The 10,711-nt window shown below is 35.6% G+C and overlaps 1 long non-coding RNA gene across 1 annotated transcript; it reads right to left on the reverse strand.

The window, feature by feature from the left end:
• Window positions 1–6,674: 6,674 nt before the first annotated feature.
• Window positions 6,675–8,569, reverse strand: LOC107737853 (uncharacterized). The gene is made up of 3 exons (XR_001639833.1): window positions 8,481–8,569; window positions 7,445–7,507; window positions 6,675–6,763 (listed from the first exon to the last, which is right to left on the reverse strand). It is a non-coding gene; the product is annotated as an uncharacterized LOC107737853 (long non-coding RNA).
• Between the last annotated feature and the right edge of the window lie 2,142 nt (window positions 8,570–10,711).

Genomic DNA, 10,711 nt, shown 5'->3' on the forward strand with positions numbered 1-10,711 from the left:
ACCGTGTCTACGGACGTGAGCGGCGCGGTGCAACAACTCCGCTCCTTGAGTTCTCTCCAGCGCTGGAAAGCTGATCCGATATTTACACGGGTCCTACTTCTTGCCTTGTCGTTCCGCAGACGTTTTCCTCTTTTGTTTTTTATCCGCCATCTCTATCTTTCTGTCGCTCGGCTAATGTCCGTCCCATGCACTGAAAGCTCTCTTCTCCACATCACGAGTAGACACGCCCCTTATTGCTGATTGGCTACAAGTTTGTTTTGCTATTCGGCCCGAATCAGTTTTCTAAAGTGTTTTTGAAAAATCACATACCCTGCCTTTAAGTTCAACATCAAACTTAGTAACAAAAAGATGCAGATGAACACTACTGTTCGATAGTTTGGGGTCTGTAATTTATATATATATATATATATGAAAGAACTTACTAGTTTTATTCAGCAAGGATACATTAAATTGGTCAAAAGTGTAATTATTGTAATACTATTTTGTAATATTGCTGTTTTGGCTGTATTTTTGATCACAAGCCCCTAGGTACTGTAGATGAACACAGTTAAAGGTTAACAATAACATTTAATTGATATCAGTGAGTCAAAGTGAGTCCTACATTACATGACAAAAATGCTGCTTAGCAAATGTCTCCAGAGATAGTTGTGTAAAACATGGTAAATGAGTCTCTCTTTTGAAAATTGTACGTTGAGATTCAGATTTTTCTTCTTTCTTGACCTACAAAGTTAACAGTAGTGTTGCCATTTTGTTTCGAATTTTGACGAATTTATGGCTGTAAGTAGGAATATCCCACATCCGACTTTGAAAGGAGTGCAGGAAACCTCCACATACGTGTTTTTCATCAGTCTGTGCCAAATGTGGGTGGTCATATGTTAAAGTGCTCATGGATTGTGACGTCAATATCATCATTTCTGAATGACCCATTTTTGAAGCTTAGTTTCCATAAAGACTGAATGGACTGGTTAAGGAGCTTTGCATCGTGAACATTAAAGTATGTCAGTGTAATACAACATCAAACTCTTAGACCAAAGAAAGCTCAGCTTTCCATGATATGGCCCCTTTAGCAAATCTCAGCAATTTGTGACCTTTCTTTATCAGTGAATCCTCTCTTTAGCTTGTGTTTTTTTTTATTGGACATGCTGTTGTTTGTTATTTCCACCACTAACATTCCACCATACCTCTGTCTATCTTTTCAGTGACTTTCTTTCTCAAGATCAGTCTCTTCTTTAAACTGTTGCCTTATTTGGTTATCTCTCAGCTGAAATCTATGAATACACATTTCTCTGCCTCCCTCTTCCTCCTTCCAGTCATCTTCTCTCTCTCTCTCAGCTGCTTGTGTAGGTCTGACAGTTGTGTTTTCTTTTAACACGGGAGTGTAACTGAGAGGTCGGAGGAGTTCCACAACCTAGTGAGCTGCCTACTTGGGAACATTTATTAGTGATCATAGTTATGCTTATGATGCAAAGGTGGTTTCAAAAAATATATAACAAAATTGGTTTATTGCGTTACATATCTGTCAGACAGTCAAAGTGTGCATTTTTTTGGTCCAGAATAAGCTACAAAGAATATCAAAATTTATTTATGCCTATCACATGATGTTTTTATCTAGATCTATTAAGTCATAAAAAATAATAAAATTAATTAAATAACTAAAAAAATGATGGAGCTGATGAGGAGCCCTGCAGACCCTCACAACTATGTGTCAAGGTCACTTAAAATATCAGATAATTAATTTTTTTATGACAAGGCAAGGTTAGTTCAGGTTATTTATTTCTGAGATGCAAAGCTGAATTTTCAGCATCATTACTCCAGTCTTCAGTGTCACATGATCCTCATAAATCATTCTAATATGCTGATTTGCTGCTCAAGAAACTTTTCTGATTATTATTATCAATGTTTTCAGGATTTTCTGATGAATACAAAGTTAACAAAACAGCATTTATTTTATTAATAGTTTTATAGATTAATATAGATTCATAGTTTTAATTAAACTATTTAATTAAACTAATATAATAGATTAATAGTTTTTTACGGGACCGTCCATAGCATGTATTAGTAAATGGGAAAATGTCGGAGAATGTGGTTTTAAACACTGGCCTTCCTCAGGGGTGTGTTTTAGCACCAATTCTATTTTCTATTTATATAAATGAAATGACCTGTGATACTGACAATTTGACGCTTATAAAATATGCAGATGATATGGCACTGGTGGGACGTGTAAAGGATATCCAATCATTAGATACTTACCTCAGTTTTGTTAATTTTATAACATTTTGGACAGAGGAGAGTTCTCTGCAGCTTAACATTAGTAAAACTAAAGAAATGTGTTGTGGGGCTAACAACATACGAGCACTCTGTGAACCTTTGTTAGTTAATGGAGAGGAAGTTGAACAGGTGGGATCTTTTAAATACTTAGGTACTGAGATTGACTCCCAATTTTCATTTGATAAGCATTCAGATAATGTTTTTAAAAAGGCTTATCAACGTCCAGGCTTATTGAGAAAACTGAGGAGTTTTAACATTGGATATTCTGGATATTCTGATTGTTGTATATAAATCACTTATCGAATCTGTTCTTACTTTTAATATTGTGTCCTGGTTTAACTCTCTCTCTGTTAAAAGTAAAAATAGACTTTTAAGAATTATAAATGTGGCGAGTAAAATAATCGGTGAGAGACAAACACCTCTCACTGATCTTTTCACTGTGGCACAAAAAAGGAAAGCCTCTGTTATTGTGTGAGACTCTTCTCATCCTCTGTATAGTTCTTTTCAACCATCCGGCAGACGGTATAAAGTGTCTTTGGTAAAAAAGGGCCAAGTATAAGATGACGTTTATTCCAACTGCCATTGGTATTTTAAATAGGATCTTAAAATAGGATCTGCCGGTATGAGGTTCGAGTCTCGTACCGGCAGGGATTGTAGGTGGGGGGAGTGAATGTACAGCGCTCTCTCCCACCTTCAATACCACGACTGAGGTGCGTGGCACTAAAAAGGAAAGCCTCTGTTATTGTGTGAGACTCTTCTCATCCTCTGTATAGTTCTTTTCAACCATCCGGCAGACGGTATAAAGTGTCTTTGGTAAAAAAGGGCCAAGTATAAGATGACGTTTATTCCAACTGCCATTGGTATTTTAAATAGCTATTTTTAAATATTTTAAAAAATTTTTTTTAATGTATTGTTTTAGTTGTGATTTTGTAATGTAGTTTGTTGTTGTGAGGACTATTTGTGCTGTTTGTGTGTTGAGCCTTTTGTCTGAAGACAATTTTCTACCCCACTGGGGATAGACAATAAAGCTTTTGAAATTAAAAATTGAAATATTTGAAAACATTTGTAACATTATAAATGTCTTTACTGTCATCTTTGATCAATTTAATTCATCCTTGCTGAATAACTTTTGAACTATAGTTCAAAATGGACCCTCTTCCATGTCATTGACCCTGTAGTCAAAAAAGTGGCTCCGCAAGAGTAATGAGAGACTGTCATAAGGTTTCCAGCAAACAAAAATTCCCCGTCAGCTATAATACACCAAAGGAGAGAGCAGGAAGTGCTGCTCACATCTGTCATCAGCATTTGCATGACTCCTCGGCCAGTTCTGCTAACATGAATCTCACATGGCAACATCCAGAGGCCAAGAACCCATTCACTCACACACACACACAAACACACAGACTGTATCGCGGCACAGTCCTTACAAACAACAGGAAAGAGAGCACAGATGGGTTGATAGTGAGAACCATGGTTTATTTTTCAAAATAATGTCTGGCGCTTTGTGAGTGTTTATGTGAGAATTTGTCATTGGGACAGGAAACCAAAATGATCTGTACATGTGTGTGTGAGAGAGATTCAGTCAGTATCATTGAAAACCCCACAGAGGGTTGATATCTGTTTCAAATGAGCTGTTATCGGCTCAGAGCCGGGCTGGAAGCTCCTAGGGGCTGTTCTGTTATGGTTGAGTGCCATCGTCTGGATGATTTCGGGGGGCACTACTGGAATATTCCCAAGTCCCTGCTTTGTATTTGAATTCAAGGTCCAGAATTAACACTTGGCAAGTGGCTAATGCGAGAAAATGGACTTTGGCAAGTGAATAAAACTACCTGCCAGTTGGCTGAATACTTTATTAGGAACATAACGCATTGTTTATATCAGCTTGCAAGAATGAAAATTGGACCCTCTCTGTTATTCAAATCAAAACCTAGTCTACTAATGAAAACATCCAGGACATGTAATGTTCTTTTTCTCCAGAACTGTATGAGGTGACATGGAATATTAATATGGCAAAAAATATGCAGAGTTATGAGGTTGAAAGATGACATGAGCATTTGTCACAAAACACGCGCACACACACACACACACACACGTTGTGTTTCCATGTTTTTTGGGGACATTTCATAGGCGCAATGGTTTTTATACTGTACAAACTGTATTTTATATTGCCCTACACCAACCCACAGAACACTTTCTGCATTTTTAGATTTTCAAAAAACTTCATTCTGTATGATTTATAAGCTTGTTTCCTCATGGGGACCTAAAAAATGGCCCCACAAGGACTAAATTTACTCCCCATAACATGATAAATACCAGATACACACACACACACACACACACACACACACACAAAACAACAGCAAAATTATTATATTGTATTAAGGACACAAATATAATGTATAATATTATTCAAATGTTTTGAGTCAAAAATATATATATATTTTTTAATTATTTTAAAAGAAATCTCTTATGCTCACCAAGCCTGCATTTCTTTGATATAAAATACCATGAAAACAGCAACTCCAAACTTTTAAATGGTGATGTATATAATGAAAAAGTAAATTAAAATGTTATGACCAGGAAAATATTATTGTAAATTTGAATTTTTCAAATCACTCGTCATTGGCAGGTGTAGCAAAAATAATACAGCAGGATCAGCACGAATCATCTTCAGTAACCGTGTCTGGATTTGTGGAGGGCCAGTGTCCCAAGACCTCAGACTGTCACTTGGACACTTGGTGCATAGAGAATAAACTGACCACTAGGATCATTGCTTAGTCATCTTATGTTAGGCTGTCAAAATGTGGTTTTGTTTTGCAGGACCATGATCTGGCTCTCCTCTCTTTTCTTCTCCTCTAGTCATTGCTTTCATCCCAGTGGAGGTTTGAGTTTCAGCCACTGGGGTCCACACTGCATTTCTACAGATGTGAACACACACACACACACACACAGAATAAACACGTCATCCTTGCAGTCCAACATTGTACTTAACATCTGCTAATTACACAGGGGTTGAGTGAACTGAAGGGGCCCAGTCCTGAGAGGGAGGGCGCTGGGCCGCTTCTGACCACAAAAAGCCCTTCTCTCTGCAGCTCTCCACCAGCCAGAGAGAGAAAACACTCACAGTGTAATGGAGAGCAGGAGATGACGAAAAAGAAGTGGAAATTTATTGTAAAGGGAATTCAAAAGATGGTGAACTTGATATCGCCAGATGTGACATTTTTTTTATTGATTAACTCTTTGATCGGGGATATCTTGATTAGAAGTATTTGCTTTTAATTAATTGTTTTAAAAGTCTTTCATATTAACACATCTTTAATATATTCAATATTTGAATGTATTTTCACAAAACAGCTTGTAAATATGCCAATCTTGATGGCTGTTGGGCTCTGATCTCTATTTAGAAACTAATATATAAACCTATGCAAACATTACAGTAATAAGGGAATTTGCTAACTGGTCATTGAAGTTTAATGATGCATTCATGCTGAAACACTCAGGAATAGCAATGAAAAAAATGTAATACCACCATTACACATGATCAAGCAAGCTGCCCAAAGCTTTTTAAAAAGGTTATCTGTTTGAATGGCAGTTTCCTTTAAAATAGGGATGCACTGATATAAAATTTTGTCTGATATGGCAAGGCTATAATTATTTTTATGCATATTTTGTACTATTATTAAACTATTAGTGTTTTTAAAGATGAACTTCGGGTGTTTTTTTGATGAAGGAAATGGGAATGTAACATTAAAAATAGGGAAAATGAGCACGAACAATTATTTAAAAAATGGCTCAACCTGCTGAAAAAATAAATAAATAAACAAACAGATAAAACCAGCCTAAGCTAGTTGGCTGGTCTTAGCTGGTCTCCCAGCCTGGATGAGCTGGTTTTAGCTGGTTGATCAGTTGACCAGCTAAAACCAGCCTAACCAGCTAAAGAAGTGGTCAAAACCCCACTTAAACCTGCAAACCAGACTGGAAGACCAGATAAAACCAGCCTAACCAGCCTGTTTCTTTCTTCTTCAGCAGGGTAGTACAATGTCAGTTGATAATGAATTAAAATATATCTAATATTGTCTAATAACCCATATGATAGCAATATATTGTGCATCCTTACTTTACAATGTTTGTAGTGATTAATACTTTCTGGCGGTGAAAAATCCTTAAGCCTTCGAGAACTTTAGTTGGTTAAATGGCTGAAATATTAATTTGTGTGTGTGTACATAAGAGAATCTTATTCATAACACTCCAACACCGAAATCTACATCAAGATATTGCTTTAATAAACAAGAACACAAACTCCACCCTATTGATAAATGATTTGGCTTGTGGTTACAGGAACATCCAGTTTAAGTTGCTTTGCGCCCCATAACCCTCTGGATAGTGGAAACATTGATGGTTGCCAGGAGGCCCGGTCGTGATGGTGATGGGGTGTGGTTGTTAAAGCAGCTGCACTGATGTGGAATTCAGCAATGCAGAAGGGAAACCACACACACTGAAACACACCATTCAAACAGGCCTGAACGTTCAGAGCCATACAGGATGTATTTTTAGAGCAGAACAATTTCACAGTTAACTTAAAAGGGGTCAGTGTTGAGACGGCTGCTGGTGAGGAGAATGTCTTCAGGTATCTGACACATACGCAACTCAACTCCACCCCTTCAGGCCCCATGTCAGATTTGTGTACATTTACATTTAGAAGTTACATTTTCACTTTTATGTGAGTTGACACTACAGTTCAAAAGTTTGTGGTTGGTAAGATTTTTTTAAATGTTTTTTTAAAGAAGTCTCTTATGCTCACCAAGGCTACATTTATTTGATCAAAAATACAGTAAAAACAGTAATATTGTGAAATATTATTACAATTTAAAAGAACTGTTTTCTATTTGAATATAATTTAAAACATCATTTATTCCTGTGATGGCAAAGCTGAATTTTCAGCATCATTACTCCAGTCTTCAGTGTCACATGATCCTTCAGAAATCATTCTAATATGATGTTTTGCTGCTCAAGAAACATTTCTTATTATCAGATGATGAACAGTTATGCTGCTGAATATTTCTGTGGAAACCATGATAATTTTGATGAATGAAAATTTCAAAAGAACAGCATTAATGCATCCTTGCTGAATAAGTGTACTCATTTCTTTAATAAAAAGAAAAAAAGTCATACTTACCTCAAACCTTTGAACAGTATAGTGCGTGTGTTCATGTCGGCACATCTGCTCTGTGTTCAGTATCTGAAAGTTGTTTTGTAATGTAAATATTACATTAAAAAATGCGTCAGTGTTTCGTTTTGTTTTTCAGTACAGTGGAAGTCAATAATAGTAACCAAAACTGTTCTTCAAAATATCTTCTATAATATTATTTTCTATATTTTCATTAAAAAAAAAGTCATACATGTTTGAACTGACCTGAGGGTTAGTGAATGATAACAGTATTTCCATTTATGGCTGAACTATCCCTTTAATATACATGTGTGTGCAATATGTGCCTAGCCTGATGTTCCTTTTTTTTGTTTGTTTTTTTCTCTCTCTCTAAACATCTTTTAAGTTGTTTTTTTTCCTTGCCACATTCGCCTCTGGCCTGCCCACCAGGTGTTTTTAATGCAATGTAAAACTGCTTTGAAACAATATGTATTGTGAATGCAATACAATACAAGACTTAACTTCAGAAAGCATCCAGACAAAAAAATTGGAGGTATCTTAGTAGATAGGTTAGCAAATAGGTTACATTTTGTTTTAAATGTGCCTCTGTTTAGGTTTCTGGCACAGCCTACTGCATATACTGTATGTAAACGCTTAAACTCTGAAACACTCTTGTGCTGTAGTGCTGCCATCTGTTGGTGGTTTCTTCTCACTACAACCCGTTGGTTTTGCTTCAGGTCTGCAGCCTATTGGTCAACGGCTTTGCTGAGGATTACAGCTAAAATTAACCAGCTTAAACTACCAGAGTATTTTTTTTTTCACACACACACAAAAACATACCCACACATAAGCACACACACACTCTGGAAAGTCAGATTAAAGTGGGTCTAGACTGTGTTTTGCTATCTAATGCTCTTGGGACCAAATAGTGTTGGCATGTCTCCTATTATCTCCTGTCTCTGTATCGCCATACGCTCACCGAGGCCTCGTTTAAACAGCTGATACTCAATATCAGCACACGTTATACACATACATGTTTATTTTGTGCTGTTTGAACTGATCTTACCTTGGCGCTTGTCATTGCAGCTCTCATTCATTCATACTTTAGTGCCAGTGTGTATGAATGCAGACTGTTTATTTTCATGTGACCAGCAGGGGACAGACTACATCCTTTTTAAAAAGTGCATGAGTGATCGTGCGTGTGTGCTTTTATGAAGATATAGGCATATAGGGTTTATATGTTATGTGGTTATTTTTGCATAAAGCATTTTTTTTTTTTGAGACTTTGTCAGAAGAGATGCGTGACCCATGAGCTGAGTTCCTCTGGTTTAGAGTGTCTGTTCCATCAGCATGTGTTGATAAATGAATCAGCCATGTTTGTATGAGGATGAAAGGCATTAGCTCATATCAGAGCATGTGCAGATCAAACAACTGTCGCTCATAGCTTTCACAGCTCCAGCCTGTTTAACATGAGGGCTCTACAGTGCTGTTTGTGTTTTTGTAGATAAAGTAGCTCAGAAGAAAAAAAATGTACAGTATTCCTCAGAAGTGATTCTATGGAGTTCCATTTTATGGATGCACAAAATATTGCCTCCGTGTGTGTTAAAATCTACTATCGGACATTAGGCTAAGGGATATTTATCTGCTGATATTGGATATATGTTTCCACTTGTTTTAAGTCATAGATCATCACTAATTTAAAGAGATGTTGATGTATCTTGTCAAAGGTTTAACCCTTTAAGAGCACATATTGGAGTGCGTTGCTGTGTGCATGTAGCAATATACAAATTGGTACGGAATTATATTGTGTGACATCATTTAATTATTGGCTTATTGATGTTAAGTGAGATTAAATGGAGCTCAAATGGAGACTCCTACTTCTATTGTCAACAACTGTGTAGTTTGTTTCTATTTTTGTTTCTCCTTGGGAATGTTAAGCCTCTGGTATTCCTCAAAACAGGCTTAAAAATAGGCCAAAACAGGCTAAAAACAATAATAAATAAAAAAAAATGAATAAATGCACTGATGAATGCATGTTTGTATTCTACAACAATTGTACAATAATATGTGTGTCTCATGTATCCATACATATATATATATATATATATGAATAAATAAATAAATATAATATTGTTATTTTTATTGCATTATTTATTTAATGCTATTAGTAAATGTTTTTGTTTGTTTATTTGTTTGTTTTATAAATATAATTCAGCATAAATTAAATGCGGTACAACTAATTAAACGTAAACAATATTCACCTCTCGATTATGCACCATTTATTTCTATATGAAATAATACAAATATTACAAAAAAGTTGTATTAAAATTACTATCAATTAATACAGTTTACGTTAAAAGGGTATTTAAAATAACTGTGTTCCCTATTTGAGTATTTTCAGACATCATAATTTAATTTTATAATTAGACATGATCTATATGTTGTAATAAAAAATGCTATGTATTTTTGTGTTTTTCGTATTTCCCATTAATTTCCTATATGGAACCTTATCACTAACGTGAATTTGTTTTCTTCTTCTTCTTTTTTTTTTTTTTTACATTTAGCCTTTTCTAATCATGCCATGATTTTTTTGTGTGTATTTATATAGCAAGTGCATGGCATTTTGTTGAAGTAAAAAAATAAATAATCTGTCTAAAATAACTGAAGTCCACCAAAAGGTTAAGAAAATTATTTGCGACAAAGATGATGCATCTTCTCTGTTACGTTTTTTTTTTTTGGTTTCGTTTTCTTGGCTTTAAAAAAACTAACCACAGAGCAATACACATTTTCTTCTGGAATTGTCGACATACAAATTAATGTGGATTGCATAGCTCATAAATTCTTATGGGAAAAAATTTAGACGAAGTATGTTCATATTGACTTTAAATCACAGACTTTTTTGTCTTTGGCAAATACGAGACTGAGATCTCTCTCACTTTTTTTGCTTCATATTGTTATTGTCTTGTTTAGTTCATACAGGGGTGAGGAAAAGGAGGATGAGCTTCAGATTAGACTGCAGGAAGTCTTGATATTATGTGTCTTCATCTCCAACACACCTCAGGTGTGTGTGTGTGTGTGTGTGTGTGTGTGTGTGTGTGTATGTGTGTTTCCTTTTTTTTCTTTTTTTTGAAAACTGATCATATTTTCATACATTTGATTATGATCAAACAACTAACCAGATGCGAATAGACCACAGAATCCACTGCCTGTTTGAAAAATAGCTTATTCTTATTTCCTTTCTCTCTTCCTTTCTTCCCTCCTCTGCTCTGTCCATTTCATTCCACTGCACTGCCCATA

The sequence above is a fragment of the Sinocyclocheilus rhinocerous genome, unplaced genomic scaffold, assembly GCF_001515625.1.
Source record: "Sinocyclocheilus rhinocerous isolate Xijiao unplaced genomic scaffold, SAMN03320098_v1.1 scaffold461, whole genome shotgun sequence".
In the NCBI taxonomy this organism is placed as follows: Eukaryota; Metazoa; Chordata; class Actinopteri; order Cypriniformes; family Cyprinidae; genus Sinocyclocheilus; species Sinocyclocheilus rhinocerous.